Raw genomic sequence first — 13,389 nt, 5'->3', positions numbered from 1 at the left:
AGCATTAGACTCAACATCTAAAGGTACACTCTCAGGTTTTGTTGTCTTTGCCAGACATAACTCATCATCCGATAGTTTTCTTTTTTAAGTACATTTAATAAGCCTTTACATTCCTTTTCTAAAAAACGAATAAGATGTTCTTGTCTTTACGCTTTTATTAAATGTAATGGATTAAAATTGTGCTCTAGACTTTGAATTCAGTGATCTTACTTAAACTTTTGTGGAACTTGTAATTCCTTATGATATGTTTCCTCACTGCACAGGCAGGCTCTTGAACAGTGGCTTCTGCACAAATGCTTTTGAAATGTAGTTCATTAGTTGACTGCTGGCCAAACACCTAAACAAGGGAAGGGTATTTGTCAGCTTGCATGTATGCTTGGTCCAAATGTGTTTGTATCCTGGTTCACACCACTCCTGTTTTCATGGAATGAGGCCTACCTCAGCTTCCTTTGGCTCATGGATGGCTTTATCCTACCAAAACAGATGATGCAAATAAGTCATGTGCTTACTAAAGTTCTTGAAAATCACACTTTTGAGGAGGCATTGCATAATGCTAAAAACTCTTCCAAAACAGTAGCTAACATTCTAATACTAACGATGCAAATCTGTTAAAAAGCTAGACTGGAGAATGTGGGCATCGATCCCACTACCTCTTACATGCTAAGCAAGCCCTCTCCCACTTGAGCTAAGTCACTTTCCTTTTAACCTTCCTTTCCTTTGGTAATCAAACATAAGCTTATGGCTCAAGTCTGAATACAAAATCCAACAACAGTTTCAAATGTTTTCACATAATTGCGACGCGAACATACTTCCTCTGGAAAGATGCAGAAATCGATTCTGCTCCCCCTGTCGTGCTAAGCAAACATTCTACAAGTTGAGAAATGTCACATGTGGCAGACCATGTCTCAGGCTTTCTCTTTGTGATGAGATTGCAAGTGGTTTCAGAATACCTTTCCATAGCTTTGAGGACTTGCAAAATCGAAAACCTCCAGACCTTTTGTACTGTGACAGCTAGTATGTCAAATGAATGCATCTAACCAAGTTGGCTTGAAAGGTCTGGAAGTTTTCACTTTGGAAGTCCTTAAAGCTCTGGAAATGTATTAGATTAGCATTGGCAATCTCATTACGAAGAGAAAGCCTGAGACAAGGGCTGCCAGATGTAGAATGTTGGATTAGCATAGCAGGCACAGCAAAATAGATTTCTGCATCTTTCCAGAGCAAGGTTGTTTGAGTTGCCCGCATGAGAAAACATTTGACGCTGATGTTGGATATTGTAGACTGTCCTATTCAATCATTCTTCAGCCATAAGCTTATGTTTGAGAGCCAAGGGAAAGAGGCCATGGGGAAGGGGAATTAGCTCAAGTGGTAGAGCGTTTGCTTAACATGCGTCAGTTAGTGGCATGGATGTCTACCTTCTCCAGTGTGTCTTATCAGCAATGATACACTCTTTGGATGAGTGTGTTGCTCACTGTTGTTAGAATACAATATTTTGGAAGGTGTTTTCACATTATGCAATGAGAGAGGTAGTGGGATCATTGTCTGCATTCTCCAGTACGTCTCTTCTGCAGTGTTACACGTTAAGGATAAGTATGATGCTCAATGTCTTTAGAATACAAAATCTCCAGTGCATCTCTTCTGCAATGGTACACATTAAGGATAAGTATGTTGGTTGCTGTATTTAGTGTACAATGTTTTGTTTTTTTCCCATTATGCGATGTCTCTTGGTAGAGTGTGATTTTCAAGAAATTTAGGAAGCAAATGACTTCTTTACATCACCTGTTTTGGTAGAACAAAGCCCGTCCATCAGCCAAAGCTAGCTGATGTAGGCCCCATTCCATGAAAACATAGGAGCGATGTGAAACAGGATTCCTATAATATTGTACCAAGCATACATGCAAGTTGACGCCTACCCTTCCCTTGTCCAGCTTACGACTAATGAACTACATTTCAAAAGCGTTTGTGCAGAAGCCACTCTTCAAGCGCCTCTATGTGCAGTGATGAAACATATGATAAGTTAGTCCAAGTTTCAGGAAATTTTAAATAGGATCACTGAATTCAAAGTCTTTAGTGCTATTACGCCAAGAAAACTTCCGATAGCATAAAAACAGCAACGTCGCAATCATTTTTTAGTAAAAGAACGTAAAGGTTTATGAAGCACATTTAAAAAAAGCTCACCATCAGAAGTGGAAATCAGCACTGCACAGATGCTGAAACCCGGGATTAAAGCAGGGACCTTTAGATCTTCCGTCTAACGCTCTCCCTGCTGAGCTATTTCGGCTAAATGGCATGTGCCTTTGCCTCCTTATGTTTAAAAAGGTACCAATAAATGTAGTCCCATTTACAATATTGCATACACACAGAAAACAAGGACTTTACCACTGAGAAATCCATGAACCACTCGGCAGGACCTCATAATCACCAGATTTGAAAATCTGTTTCTTAGCATCATTTTTAAGCAAAAAGGCACTGAACACATTTTTCCTGATGCCGAGAGTTTACCTAACCATCTCATGCTAGCTAAGGTACTGTGACAGCTAGTATGTCAAATGAATGTATCTAACCAAGTTGGCTTGAAAGGTCTGGAAGTTTTCACATTTAGAAGTCCTTAAAGCTGTGGAAATGTGTTCTGTTAGCAATGGCAATCTCATTATGAAGAGAAAGCCTGAGACATGTGCTGCCAGATGTGACATGTCTTAACTTGTAGAATGTTGGATTAGCATAGCACGTGCAGCAAAATAGATTTCTGCATCTTTCCAGAGCAAGGTTGTTTGAGTTGCCCGCATGAGAAAACATTTGAGGCTGATGTTGGATGCCATTGCATTTCAATATTTTGGTATATACTGTGTCTATTGATGCTGGAGATTCATTTTCACTCATACTCTGCATTTTCTGATTCACCATGGTTTTGTGTAATATATTGAACAGTTTTGAGCATATACATGAAATGTTTTCGACTAGGTGTCCTAGACTTCTCCGAAGTGTCCAAAAATCTCTCCAAATGCACACAAAGTCATTAGTCACTATACATCATGTTTGCATGTTCACATTAAGTTACTTTTCTAAGCTCATGTGATGCAAAAATCAGATAAATTCTATACAGCTTTCCTGTTTACTTTAAATTGTTTGTCATCTGGAGTGTAAGGGTGGGTTTAATTTTTTAAATACTCTTCTCCTGTTTTTGACTAGGGAGTTATGGAAGAATATTGTACTTTTTTGTTAGTTTAGTTAATTCCTACCTCCCCTAACAATCTGATGTTTGGTTTGTTGCTTTGGTATTATTTCACCCTGACATTATTCCTGGATTGAACTAAATAAAATTGAATGTGTAAATAAAGTAGAAAACCATGATTCAAGTTTTTTTTCCTTCATCCAGTCTTACAGCTATGGAATGTTGGTTGGGAAGGGACACCACATCGCCTGTGTGCAGCCATCTGTCACTGATCCTATGAACTAAGCCTGTTCCAGCACAGCCACCCCCACCACCTCTTCCTGCCTCCTCTTTCCATAGTCTCTGATCTGGTTCACCGGAATACTAACTAGATACACCTGTTGCCTATTCTCTTCTGTACATAGATCTCCTATTTAAGCTCTCCTCTGTCATACTCTCATTGTGAAGTATTGCTGATTGCATGATGCATACTGAGCCTTTTGTTTATGTTAGATTTCCTGGTTACCGAACACTGTCTGTTCTCTAGAGCCTGTCTTCTGCCTGATCCTTGGACACCTCCCAGACTCTGCCCCTCATTTGTAACACTGGACTGGCCTTATCTAGTGTACAGACAAGCTCCCTCCTGCCTGCCTTGCTACATTGAGGATCCTACTGAAATCTCTCCATTCACTTCAAGCCTGCTTTACTGACCCAATAAAACCTCCTTTCTCCCTTTCTCCTGTGTTTGCATTCACTACACCATCACTGCTTTCAAGAGGTAAGTGGACCTATCTCAGGGAGACACCCTCCTATAGCAGCCAGGAGATTGGGTATTGGCATCACATTTAAGGTCAACCTTATAGCTGTATTTTATTATCCCTTCATGTGTTGGTGTGATCATATCATTCCTTTCCATGTTTGCTTAGCCTACTCTCAGGAATGTAGAAGGTGGTCCGGCTTACACCGTGAACACCTTACTGAGCTCCAGGCTGCGCACAGGATGCATCATCAGGTGGACTAGAATGAGTATTGACCTGAGGAGAGAAGCTGGCTGTCAGCCACTCAGATACTGTGGCTTGATAATATTGTATCCTTTCACCACATTCACCCTTCCTCAGCATGGTCCTCAAGGCGCTCAGTGGGCCACTCGGACATGGGCACTGTTACACCCTGGTCTTAATCTGCATTCTGTTTTTACTAATTATCCCTGTATGTCCCCATCCGCAGCACCTTACATTAGCCTCCTACAGGGATTAAACTCCTGCTACACATGTGTCCTCTAGAATAATAAAATAAATTTCTTGATAGCATCAGGTATCAAGGGTTAATATAAGTATCTGCTTCCTGATTTTCAGTCTACATCCAACCATTTGCCAGAAATCCACAAGAAATACACCATGTTTTTGTCACGGTATGGCCCCTCCCCCCTCAAATGTCTGTGTCTGTGCATGCGTGTCTGTGTGTGTCTGTATTGCCACACCCTCTTGTGCTGTGCACCTGATCCTTGTTGTGTTTAATTGTCATGAGTGTATATAAGTCTCGTGTCATATCGTCAAGGCTGTCGGTGTTTGACACATGTAGTGTGTTTGTGTGTGTTGAGCTGTGCTTCTGAATAAAAATGTATGTTCTCTTTAACATGACTCATCCCCGCATTCTCCTTGACCTGTTAAACGTCATAGTTTTCTTGGTAAATTTCCCCAACAATCGTGCCTGTCCTATTAAATGGCCTTTGAAAACATGCTTCCGGTATAAGATAACTTCAGATTTTGTCATAGAAAATTAAATTACCATCAAAGTAACTGCATGACATGTTTAAACAGTATATAGATTGTTAATAAAGTTCTTTATTTGCTTACTCACATCTTTGTACAAAAACACACGTTTCTTTCCTTTGTAACCTAACACAAATTACGCAAGCCTTTAGTTACCATAAAATGCACATTACTCATGTAGCAAGGCTATTGAGTAGAGCAATAAGACCCTCATTTCCTTAATTCTGTGGTTTCTATTGAGCCATAAAGAGCTATTTTTTTGAGTGAAAGCAAATCTCACCCACCATGGACCAAGATGTGAAAGGGGTGGAGGGTGGGGGGTGGGGGGGACTATAAAATTACTTCACAAACTTTTTCCAGCTGCAAGTGGTGTGATTGGCAGCTGTTTCCATAAATAGAGTATATATGGTGTGTGTGTGTGACTGAAAATGAATATCCTGCATGCGATTACACATTATAAACCCAAAAAATAAAAGGCATTGTTTTTGTTTTTGGACATTTTTATATTAAATGATCTCAAATGGAACCTAAATGATGAAAAAAATAAGCCTGGATGTGAATATATGTCTTCACCCAAGTGTCTACTTAAATTTGATTCTTGAATGATCATTATGCTATTTGTATAATTTCAGATAATTAGTGTTAAAGTGAACGAATACAAATCGTTCAAAAAAAGAGCTTATAATTGGAGGTGCACTTAGCCACATCTATCTGACATTTCAAACTAAGCTACTATTTACTCTCATTTAGTTTACTTCATTTTGGTTCTTGGTCTTTGGTTTATTTAATAAACCAATCTATGCTCACTAATCTGCCTCACCCAGACATGTCACATGACTGCTAAATATAAAACAATGAAAAAACGCTGGTCTAAAAATCATACATTTCTGAGATACAAAACCACAGTGACTGGCATCAATAATCTTGCATCAATATGGACCTTGTGGATCAGCACTTGTGGCTTTTTTATATTTTAAATATATGTAAAATGTTATACTTGGTATGACAAAACATTACAAAATGAACAATATCTTTACTATCTCATGTTATTTAGATCTACACTGAATACATTGTGAATGAATAAAATGAGCGGTGAGTAAAATATGAGAGATGATTCAAATCTTTGGTACAGTGTAGATCTGTAATTACTGAAGGGTTTTTATTTGCCAGATTTGTTTTTTTTGTGAACTGAGTAGAACTGAGTTTTTTTTCATGTTCTAAAAGGGCAAATTCCAAATATCCTCAGCATAGTCATATAAAAATGTTTCATTAAAATGTAAACTTAACCACTCAGCACTAAACTAAATATTTTAAAGATTGAAATATTTAAGTGAGAACCTTTTATAAATAAGGATTTTTGGAGAGCAAGATGTTGATTTTATTTCCTTAAATTCATTTACAAATCTCATCAATTTCAGAATCAGAATCAAAGACAATTTTCTTCTTAGACATTCTTATGACAGATATGTGGAAAAAATATACACTGTGCTATATATTTAAGTTTTACAAGTTCAACCTGCTACCATTTTTAGATTCAAAAGTCTGGACATTAAGAGAATGTAATCAGATCAACAAACAGGTTCATCAGTTTTTAAGACAGCTGAAATAGTCAAAACTAAACAATGAATTGATCAAAATGGGCATTACATTAGGCTGACACTGCAGTAACTATAGAAGAACTCAAAGGAAGTTATTGCTAAAATAAGTTATTTTGCAAGGAATTTGTGTAATGTGTGTAGTCATGTGTGTAAATTGAGTTGTCTTTATTTTTCCAAAGCTTAGAACATGGCTCAGCCAATTCAATTGTTAGAATGGGCATATTAACGTTGCTTTATAATTTATAAATGCTTTTCAGGTGTAACAGTGAAGACATACTGAATGTAAAAATTATGAATTAGTTGATCCCTCCTGTTGGTGCAATGAAGTAGTACTTATACTCTCTATACCATTTAGTACTCTATATACCATATAAACATGTCACACAGTTGTTTTGATGGTAATTGAATATTCTATGACAAAATCTGAACTATCTTATACTGGAAGAATGTTTTAAAAGGCCATTTAAAAGGGCAGGCACGTTGTTGTGGAAATCTACCCAAAAAACACAATGTCTTCAGCATGCGATTTCTGGCAAACAGAAAATCGGTAAGTAGGTACTTGTATTAGTCCTAAGAAATGTTATGTTGATAAATGTGCTATACTTTAACAATATTCAATGTTATCAATTAATTTATTTGAGTATGCTAGTCTGGGCCCACCGGCGGGCCCACTAGGGGGTGTTGGTGTTTAAGGGGGTTAAACTTTGCATAATGAAGGCATTTTGGAAACACCTGCAGAACTAACCCATTCTTTTCTTATATATTTATTTATTCACTATGATTATTTTCAGTAAACCCATCCTTGTTCAACAAATTCAGAGTAGTCAGTGCTGTACAACAAATTCAAGAATTAACAAAGAATATTATTATTATTAATAATGTGGTTGCATTTCATAAAACTGATGATAGTGTCAATGACCTTTTGGGACCTCATCCATGTATCTTCCATTCACTCAATTTCAATTTTTAAAATAAAAAAATGTATAATGAGGATTTTGGGGATTTATTGCTTTGGCTATGTGAGGCGGTATATGCAGAGCATGTGGGAACGGTGGGTGCTTTGACATTCAACATCTAGACTAACTCAACAGCAATTGATATCACAACTTGAGATTGACAAGGTACAACACAGAAGCTATGGCAAGGGGGAGCCAGGATGACAGGTCAGAGGGGAGATATCATCATTACCACACCCAGACCTTGGGAACCAAACATAAAGCTCAATACTAGAGCTACTGAGATTCAAATTCTTGAAAAAAGCTGGACAGGCAACAAAGCCACACCAAGACCAAGTGAAGTAGCTGAAAGGCTGAATGCAGCCCTAAGGGCCATCCCTACTGTGATCATCACTGAAACCAACAAGCTGATATATCTATCTAAGTATCCTCCAAGACCAGAAGTCAGCCAGCTACCAGAAATGCAGGTACCTGAGAAATACTCAATCTGTCCATACCTGAGTCCTTGGAGACTGCCAAGTCTCTATTCTGGCTGACTGCCTGAAGAGATACACATGAGAAGTAGAAGAAAATATTCTCCCATGAGCTGTGACAGTGGCAACAGCATAAGAACAGAGCCCCCAAAGCTGGAGAATGAACAATACTGGAAAGGCATCTGGGAGAAGGAGGAATCACACAACCACAATTCCTAGTGGTTAGAGAACCTGAGAGCCAACAGCAGTCTCCCAGTAACCATCACACTGTCACGCTCATCCTTCCCATGAAATGTCTCTGGTTTTGTGTCTTTGTGTTCCCTTGTTTCGGTTTCTTTTGGTTCTGTCCCCTGACTAGTTCATTACATACCTGTTACTGTGCCCACCTGAATTGTGTTAGTTCCCATTAGTCTCTGTATTTAAACCCCATGTTTGTTTTCAGTCTTTGTGAAGTCTTTGGTTATGTTTCTCAGCCATTTGTCATAGTGTTTGTTGCTTCTGGGTTTTTTGATATCTGCCTGTTTTTGGATAACCCTCTTTGCCTGTTCCCTCACTGTTTGGTTTACCTTGTTGACTGGTCTTTTGGTTATATGACCTTGGCTAATACTTTGGATTAGCTAAATGGGGTAATACTACATCTGTGGACTTTGCATGTTCTCTAATTAATCTGCATTCACCTTACATCATATGACTCACACTCTGTACGTGCTCTGAACGTTACACACACTAGCAGACCTCCCAGAAAGGGTCTCAAGCATGAAGGACTCGACAGCACACTACTGGCTGAAGAAGCTGACTGGATGGATGGAACCCACCCTGAATGGTTACCTGAAGGCCAGTCTTGGCCTCAGGTATGGACAGCTTGTTGTACTTCTCAGGTACTTTCAGGTGCCTTATGGTGCCTTTCTGCATTTCTGACAGGTGGCTGATTTCTCTGTGTAGCCTTTATCTTGGCCATCAACCCCCTTCTCCATGGAGGATATTGCTCCTTGATGATGATGTTGATCTTGTAGCCAAGCATCTGTAATATCACTGTTGCTGTTGCAGTTGGTTTGTGTTGGTTTCAGTGATGGTCACATTAGGGATTGCCTTTAGGGCTGCATCCAAAAAGGCGCAATTCCATCAACTACTGGCAGATAACCTGCCTCTATACAACATGGACGCTCCTGTCAGGCATCATTGCAGCTAAGATAAGTAGGCACATGTTTCAGTACATGAGCAGAGCCCAGACGGGCTCTGGCAAGAACACCAAAGGAGCCAAGCACCACCTGCTGATGGATAAAACAGTCTTAAGCCTGTAAGACTAGACAGACCAACCTGTGCACCACCTGGACTGATTACAAGAAAGTCTATGGCTCAATGCCTCACACATGGATCCTGGAATGCTTGAGGCTGTAGATACATCAACAGGAATCTGAGTCTTCATAAAGAACTCAATGGGGCTGTGGAAGACAACACTAGAGGCCAACTTTCAGCCAATAGCACAAGTCAGCATCAAGTGCCCCCAGTGAGATCATCACCAAGAGAGGTTTCAGATGCTGGCTACGAATTAGAACAACAATTATCCATCTCCTGTACATGGATGACATTACATTCGATGCCAGAAGAGAACAAGACATTGACTCCAAGATAATACAGCAAAAACATCAGAATGTCATTCGGACCTGCTAAGTGTGCTTGTATGGTTACAAGGAGAGGTTAGGTGGCTAGAACAGAGGGGATCACATTACCAGAGGGTAATATCACACACACACACACACACACACACACACACACACATATATATATATATATATATATATATATATATATATATATATATATATATATATATATATATATATACATATATATATACATATATATATATATATATATATATATATATATATATATATATATATATATATACACACACACATATGTATTTACATTGGAATCCCACAGGCAAATGGAAATCATGAAGAGGCCACAAGGAAAGCACCTGCTGCCAAATACCTACAAAAAGTGAGGCAAGTCCTGAGACGTCAGCTAAATGGGGAAAAACAAGATATGAGTGATTAACACCTATGCCCTGCTAGTGATCAGGTACCGCTGTCATAATAGGCTGGCCTAAGGAAGAGATAGAAGCACTCAGCAGACTTGACAAACTCAACATACATGGAGTTTCATCCCATATCCAGCATTCTGAAACTGTACACTAAGCAGAAAGACGGGGGCCAAGGGTCAGAGCCACTATCCAGGATGAAACAACCAAGGTCCAGGAATGCCCTAATTGAAGTGCTAGGGGTTGTAACCCAGAAACTGGCAGAATGGCTCCAGCAAATACCAGGAACAACATCCGAGATCTCGATCCAGAAGAGTCCTGCAAACATCTAAGATACTATGCAGGACCTTCAGGCTCCCAGGCCTCAGGTAGAGGACCCGAGGAAAAAGACCACCTAGAGGGCGAGTGAGGAATTTTACATTTTTTAAAATGCAATTTATTTCTATTTATTTTCTATATTCATATTACTGGATATTTTATTTCTATTTTATTGGATGATATAGATGCTGAATATGATTATTTGTCCAGGTTGACAGTAGATGACAATATAAAGTCTGATGGGAGAGCAGACTGTAAGAGCATAGGATTCAAATAAGGAAATATTAAGATGAGACAATGAAAGAAGTGTGAAGCATAATTTCTGGGACAGAAGTAAGCTTGTAGCACCATCCCTGCCAGTTTCTTGGGGAGTATGAGAAAAAGGATAGGTAAAGGACAGAGCAGCATGTATGAATGAGTTCTCTGCAGTGATATACAACTACAAATAAACTGCTAAATGGTAGAATGAAACCAAAGAATGTGTATAAAGCTGCATGTATATCAGTTATAAGAAGCATAATTAATTATAGTAATTTTTCTTTGAAAGTGAAAATTAACATCTGGGACATGAGGGATGGGATCTTATTTTACCATCAGAATGTTTCTGTGTGTTCTAGTTTAGTCATGGCTTCTTCGAGCCATTTCCTGTCTGAAGAGGAACTCCAGTGCTCTATTTGTCTGGAAGTGTTTAGTGATCCAGTCTCTACTCCATGTGGACACAATTTCTGCATGAGCTGTCTCAAAGCATGCTGGGATAACAGTACACACTGCCAGTGTCCATTTTGTGCGGCAGAATTCCCAAAAAGGACTGAACTATGTGTGAACACATTTATCTCAGGATTGGCAGCTCATTTCAAGTCATTTCAGATGAAATCCAGCAATCCTGAAGAGCAACTTCCCTCCAAGTCTAAAAATGTTCTGTGTGGCTACTGTAATGAAGAAAAGTCCTGTCTGGACTGTGGGATGTCCTGCTGTAACACACAGCTGATGCCTCATAAAACTACAGCTAAACTCAAGAATCATAAACTGATTGACCCAGTGGAGAACCTAGAGGACTACATCTGTCAGAAACACAACAGGCCCATAGAGCTTTTCTGCAGAGATGACCAGATGTGTATTTGTCAGTTCTGTATGAGACATACCACAAGACTCACAACACTGTTCCTGTAGAGAGAGAGAGTCATGTGAAGAAGGCAAGAGACATTCAGAGAAATGTTTTTTAATATAGCTCATACTTTGCATAATGACACGTGTGGTTTTATTATGATTTATCTATTTGCTATAGAGTCAGATGAGAAAAACACAGGCAGACATTCAACAGATGATCCAGGAATGACTGAAAAAGACTGAGGAAATTGAGTCCTCTGAAAAATGTAATAAAGTATGTCTTAATTGATGTGCAACAATTGCCTACTATTCATTAATACTGTTCTGTTACATTGATAATTCAAGTAACATTGTTTAAAAACAAAGAATGAATGTATTTAAATTGTCACAACTTAGAAAAACATAGTGAAGAAAATCACAGACAGCATGAACCTCTTCAGTGCACTGATGCACTGCATAGAGAAAAGAAAAGCTGAGCTTGAAGCAATGGAGGAGAAGAGGAAGACAGCGAAGATTCAGGCTAAAGAGTTCATTAGGGAACTGCAGCAGGAAATCATTGAGTTAAGGAGGAGAGACACTGAACTGGAACAGCTCTTACACAATGATGACAATAGCCACCTCCTACAGGTCAGGGTCTCCTTTTTTCTCAATAGCATTACAGCCCATTATGGGACAGCATCTGATACCGATAATTATTTATAGGCATTTACTGATGATATAATTTAAGAACAGTATTCTGAACCCCGAAGACAAAATATTTATTCTGCTGTCAAGTTATTCAAGATGATTTATTATCAGGATAGAACATAAATTATGTCACTTTAATAAAAATACAAAATTATTTTTTAAATGTCTTTAATTTTATTACTATTAAAATGATATTAATAGTAATAAATAGTGTTACTCTTACTATATACATCTGAAAATGGTGCTAGCTAAAATCTTGCTGTTTTCAGCTAATGAGTGAATGATTAGACACCTTTTTCTTACTCCTCATAATTTCAATACTGAACATTGGAATCCCAATGTGTCCCCCTAACAATCACACTGATTTGTACTGTTACTATTAAGAGTGAAAAACTATATGATGACTTGATTTATTCTCCATAATTCTTAAACTTGCAATAGCTAGAAGCTCTCCAAACTCATGTTGGAAGAGTAAATGGCTAGATTTCTTCTACCTCTCAATATAGGATGCAAAAGGAGTCCATTACCTTGTTTACTGAAACATTCCTCAAAGTTCAAACTTCAGTCCCAACAAATTAAATGCACATTAAGGTTTGATTACAGTAATCATCACTACCATTTTATTGCTCTGGCATTGGATAGCACTCCTCATGCTGAGGAATTTCTTCTTTCTTCTGCTGTACTGTAGATATACCCAGACATGAACAGTCCTCCACAAACCAACAACTGTGCTCACATCAATATTAACACTTATCTAAGTGAGGAGACTCACTTAACAAGATAATGAAAAAGCTTCTTGAGATGAATAAGTATTTACTGATCACTAAGTTTTTGTGAAGTTAAACAGAAGGACTGTTGTAGGAAGACAATGTTTGAAGAGCATGTCTTCAGGATCCTGATATCAAAAATGCATGTTTGGTAGATGCTGAATTTAGATATTCCTAATCTGTAATTATATACTCTCATTAATTCAGATTTATAAAAAATATATACATATTGATTTAAATTCGTGTGTTATGGATGTTGGCATATTTTAAATAACACATATGTGTTGTTGCCTGACATTAGAGGTACTTTAGGCCAGCTTCTCAAAATATAATACAGCAATAATGCAATAATGTAGTTGTTGTCATTGGGGCCTGCGTAAACTAAAATTATTGGTTGAATGGACCTTAAACTTGGACTTTTTAAAAAAAAACATATATGGCCATCTCAGGGTAGTTCTGAATTCCAGCAACCACAAATATATTCTCATGGACATTACAAACACTATTTATAATTAC

General features: G+C 38.3%; 1 pseudogene; it reads left to right on the top strand.

The window, feature by feature from the left end:
* Positions 1-10,936: 10,936 nt before the first annotated feature.
* Positions 10,937-12,890, top strand: LOC113569182 (annotated as a pseudogene).
* The last annotated feature ends 499 nt before the right edge of the window (positions 12,891-13,389 follow it).

The sequence above is a fragment of the Electrophorus electricus genome, chromosome 9, assembly GCF_013358815.1.
Source record: "Electrophorus electricus isolate fEleEle1 chromosome 9, fEleEle1.pri, whole genome shotgun sequence".
NCBI lineage: Eukaryota > Metazoa > Chordata > Actinopteri > Gymnotiformes > Gymnotidae > Electrophorus > Electrophorus electricus.
This window is presented reverse-complemented; position numbering and strand designations above follow the sequence as displayed.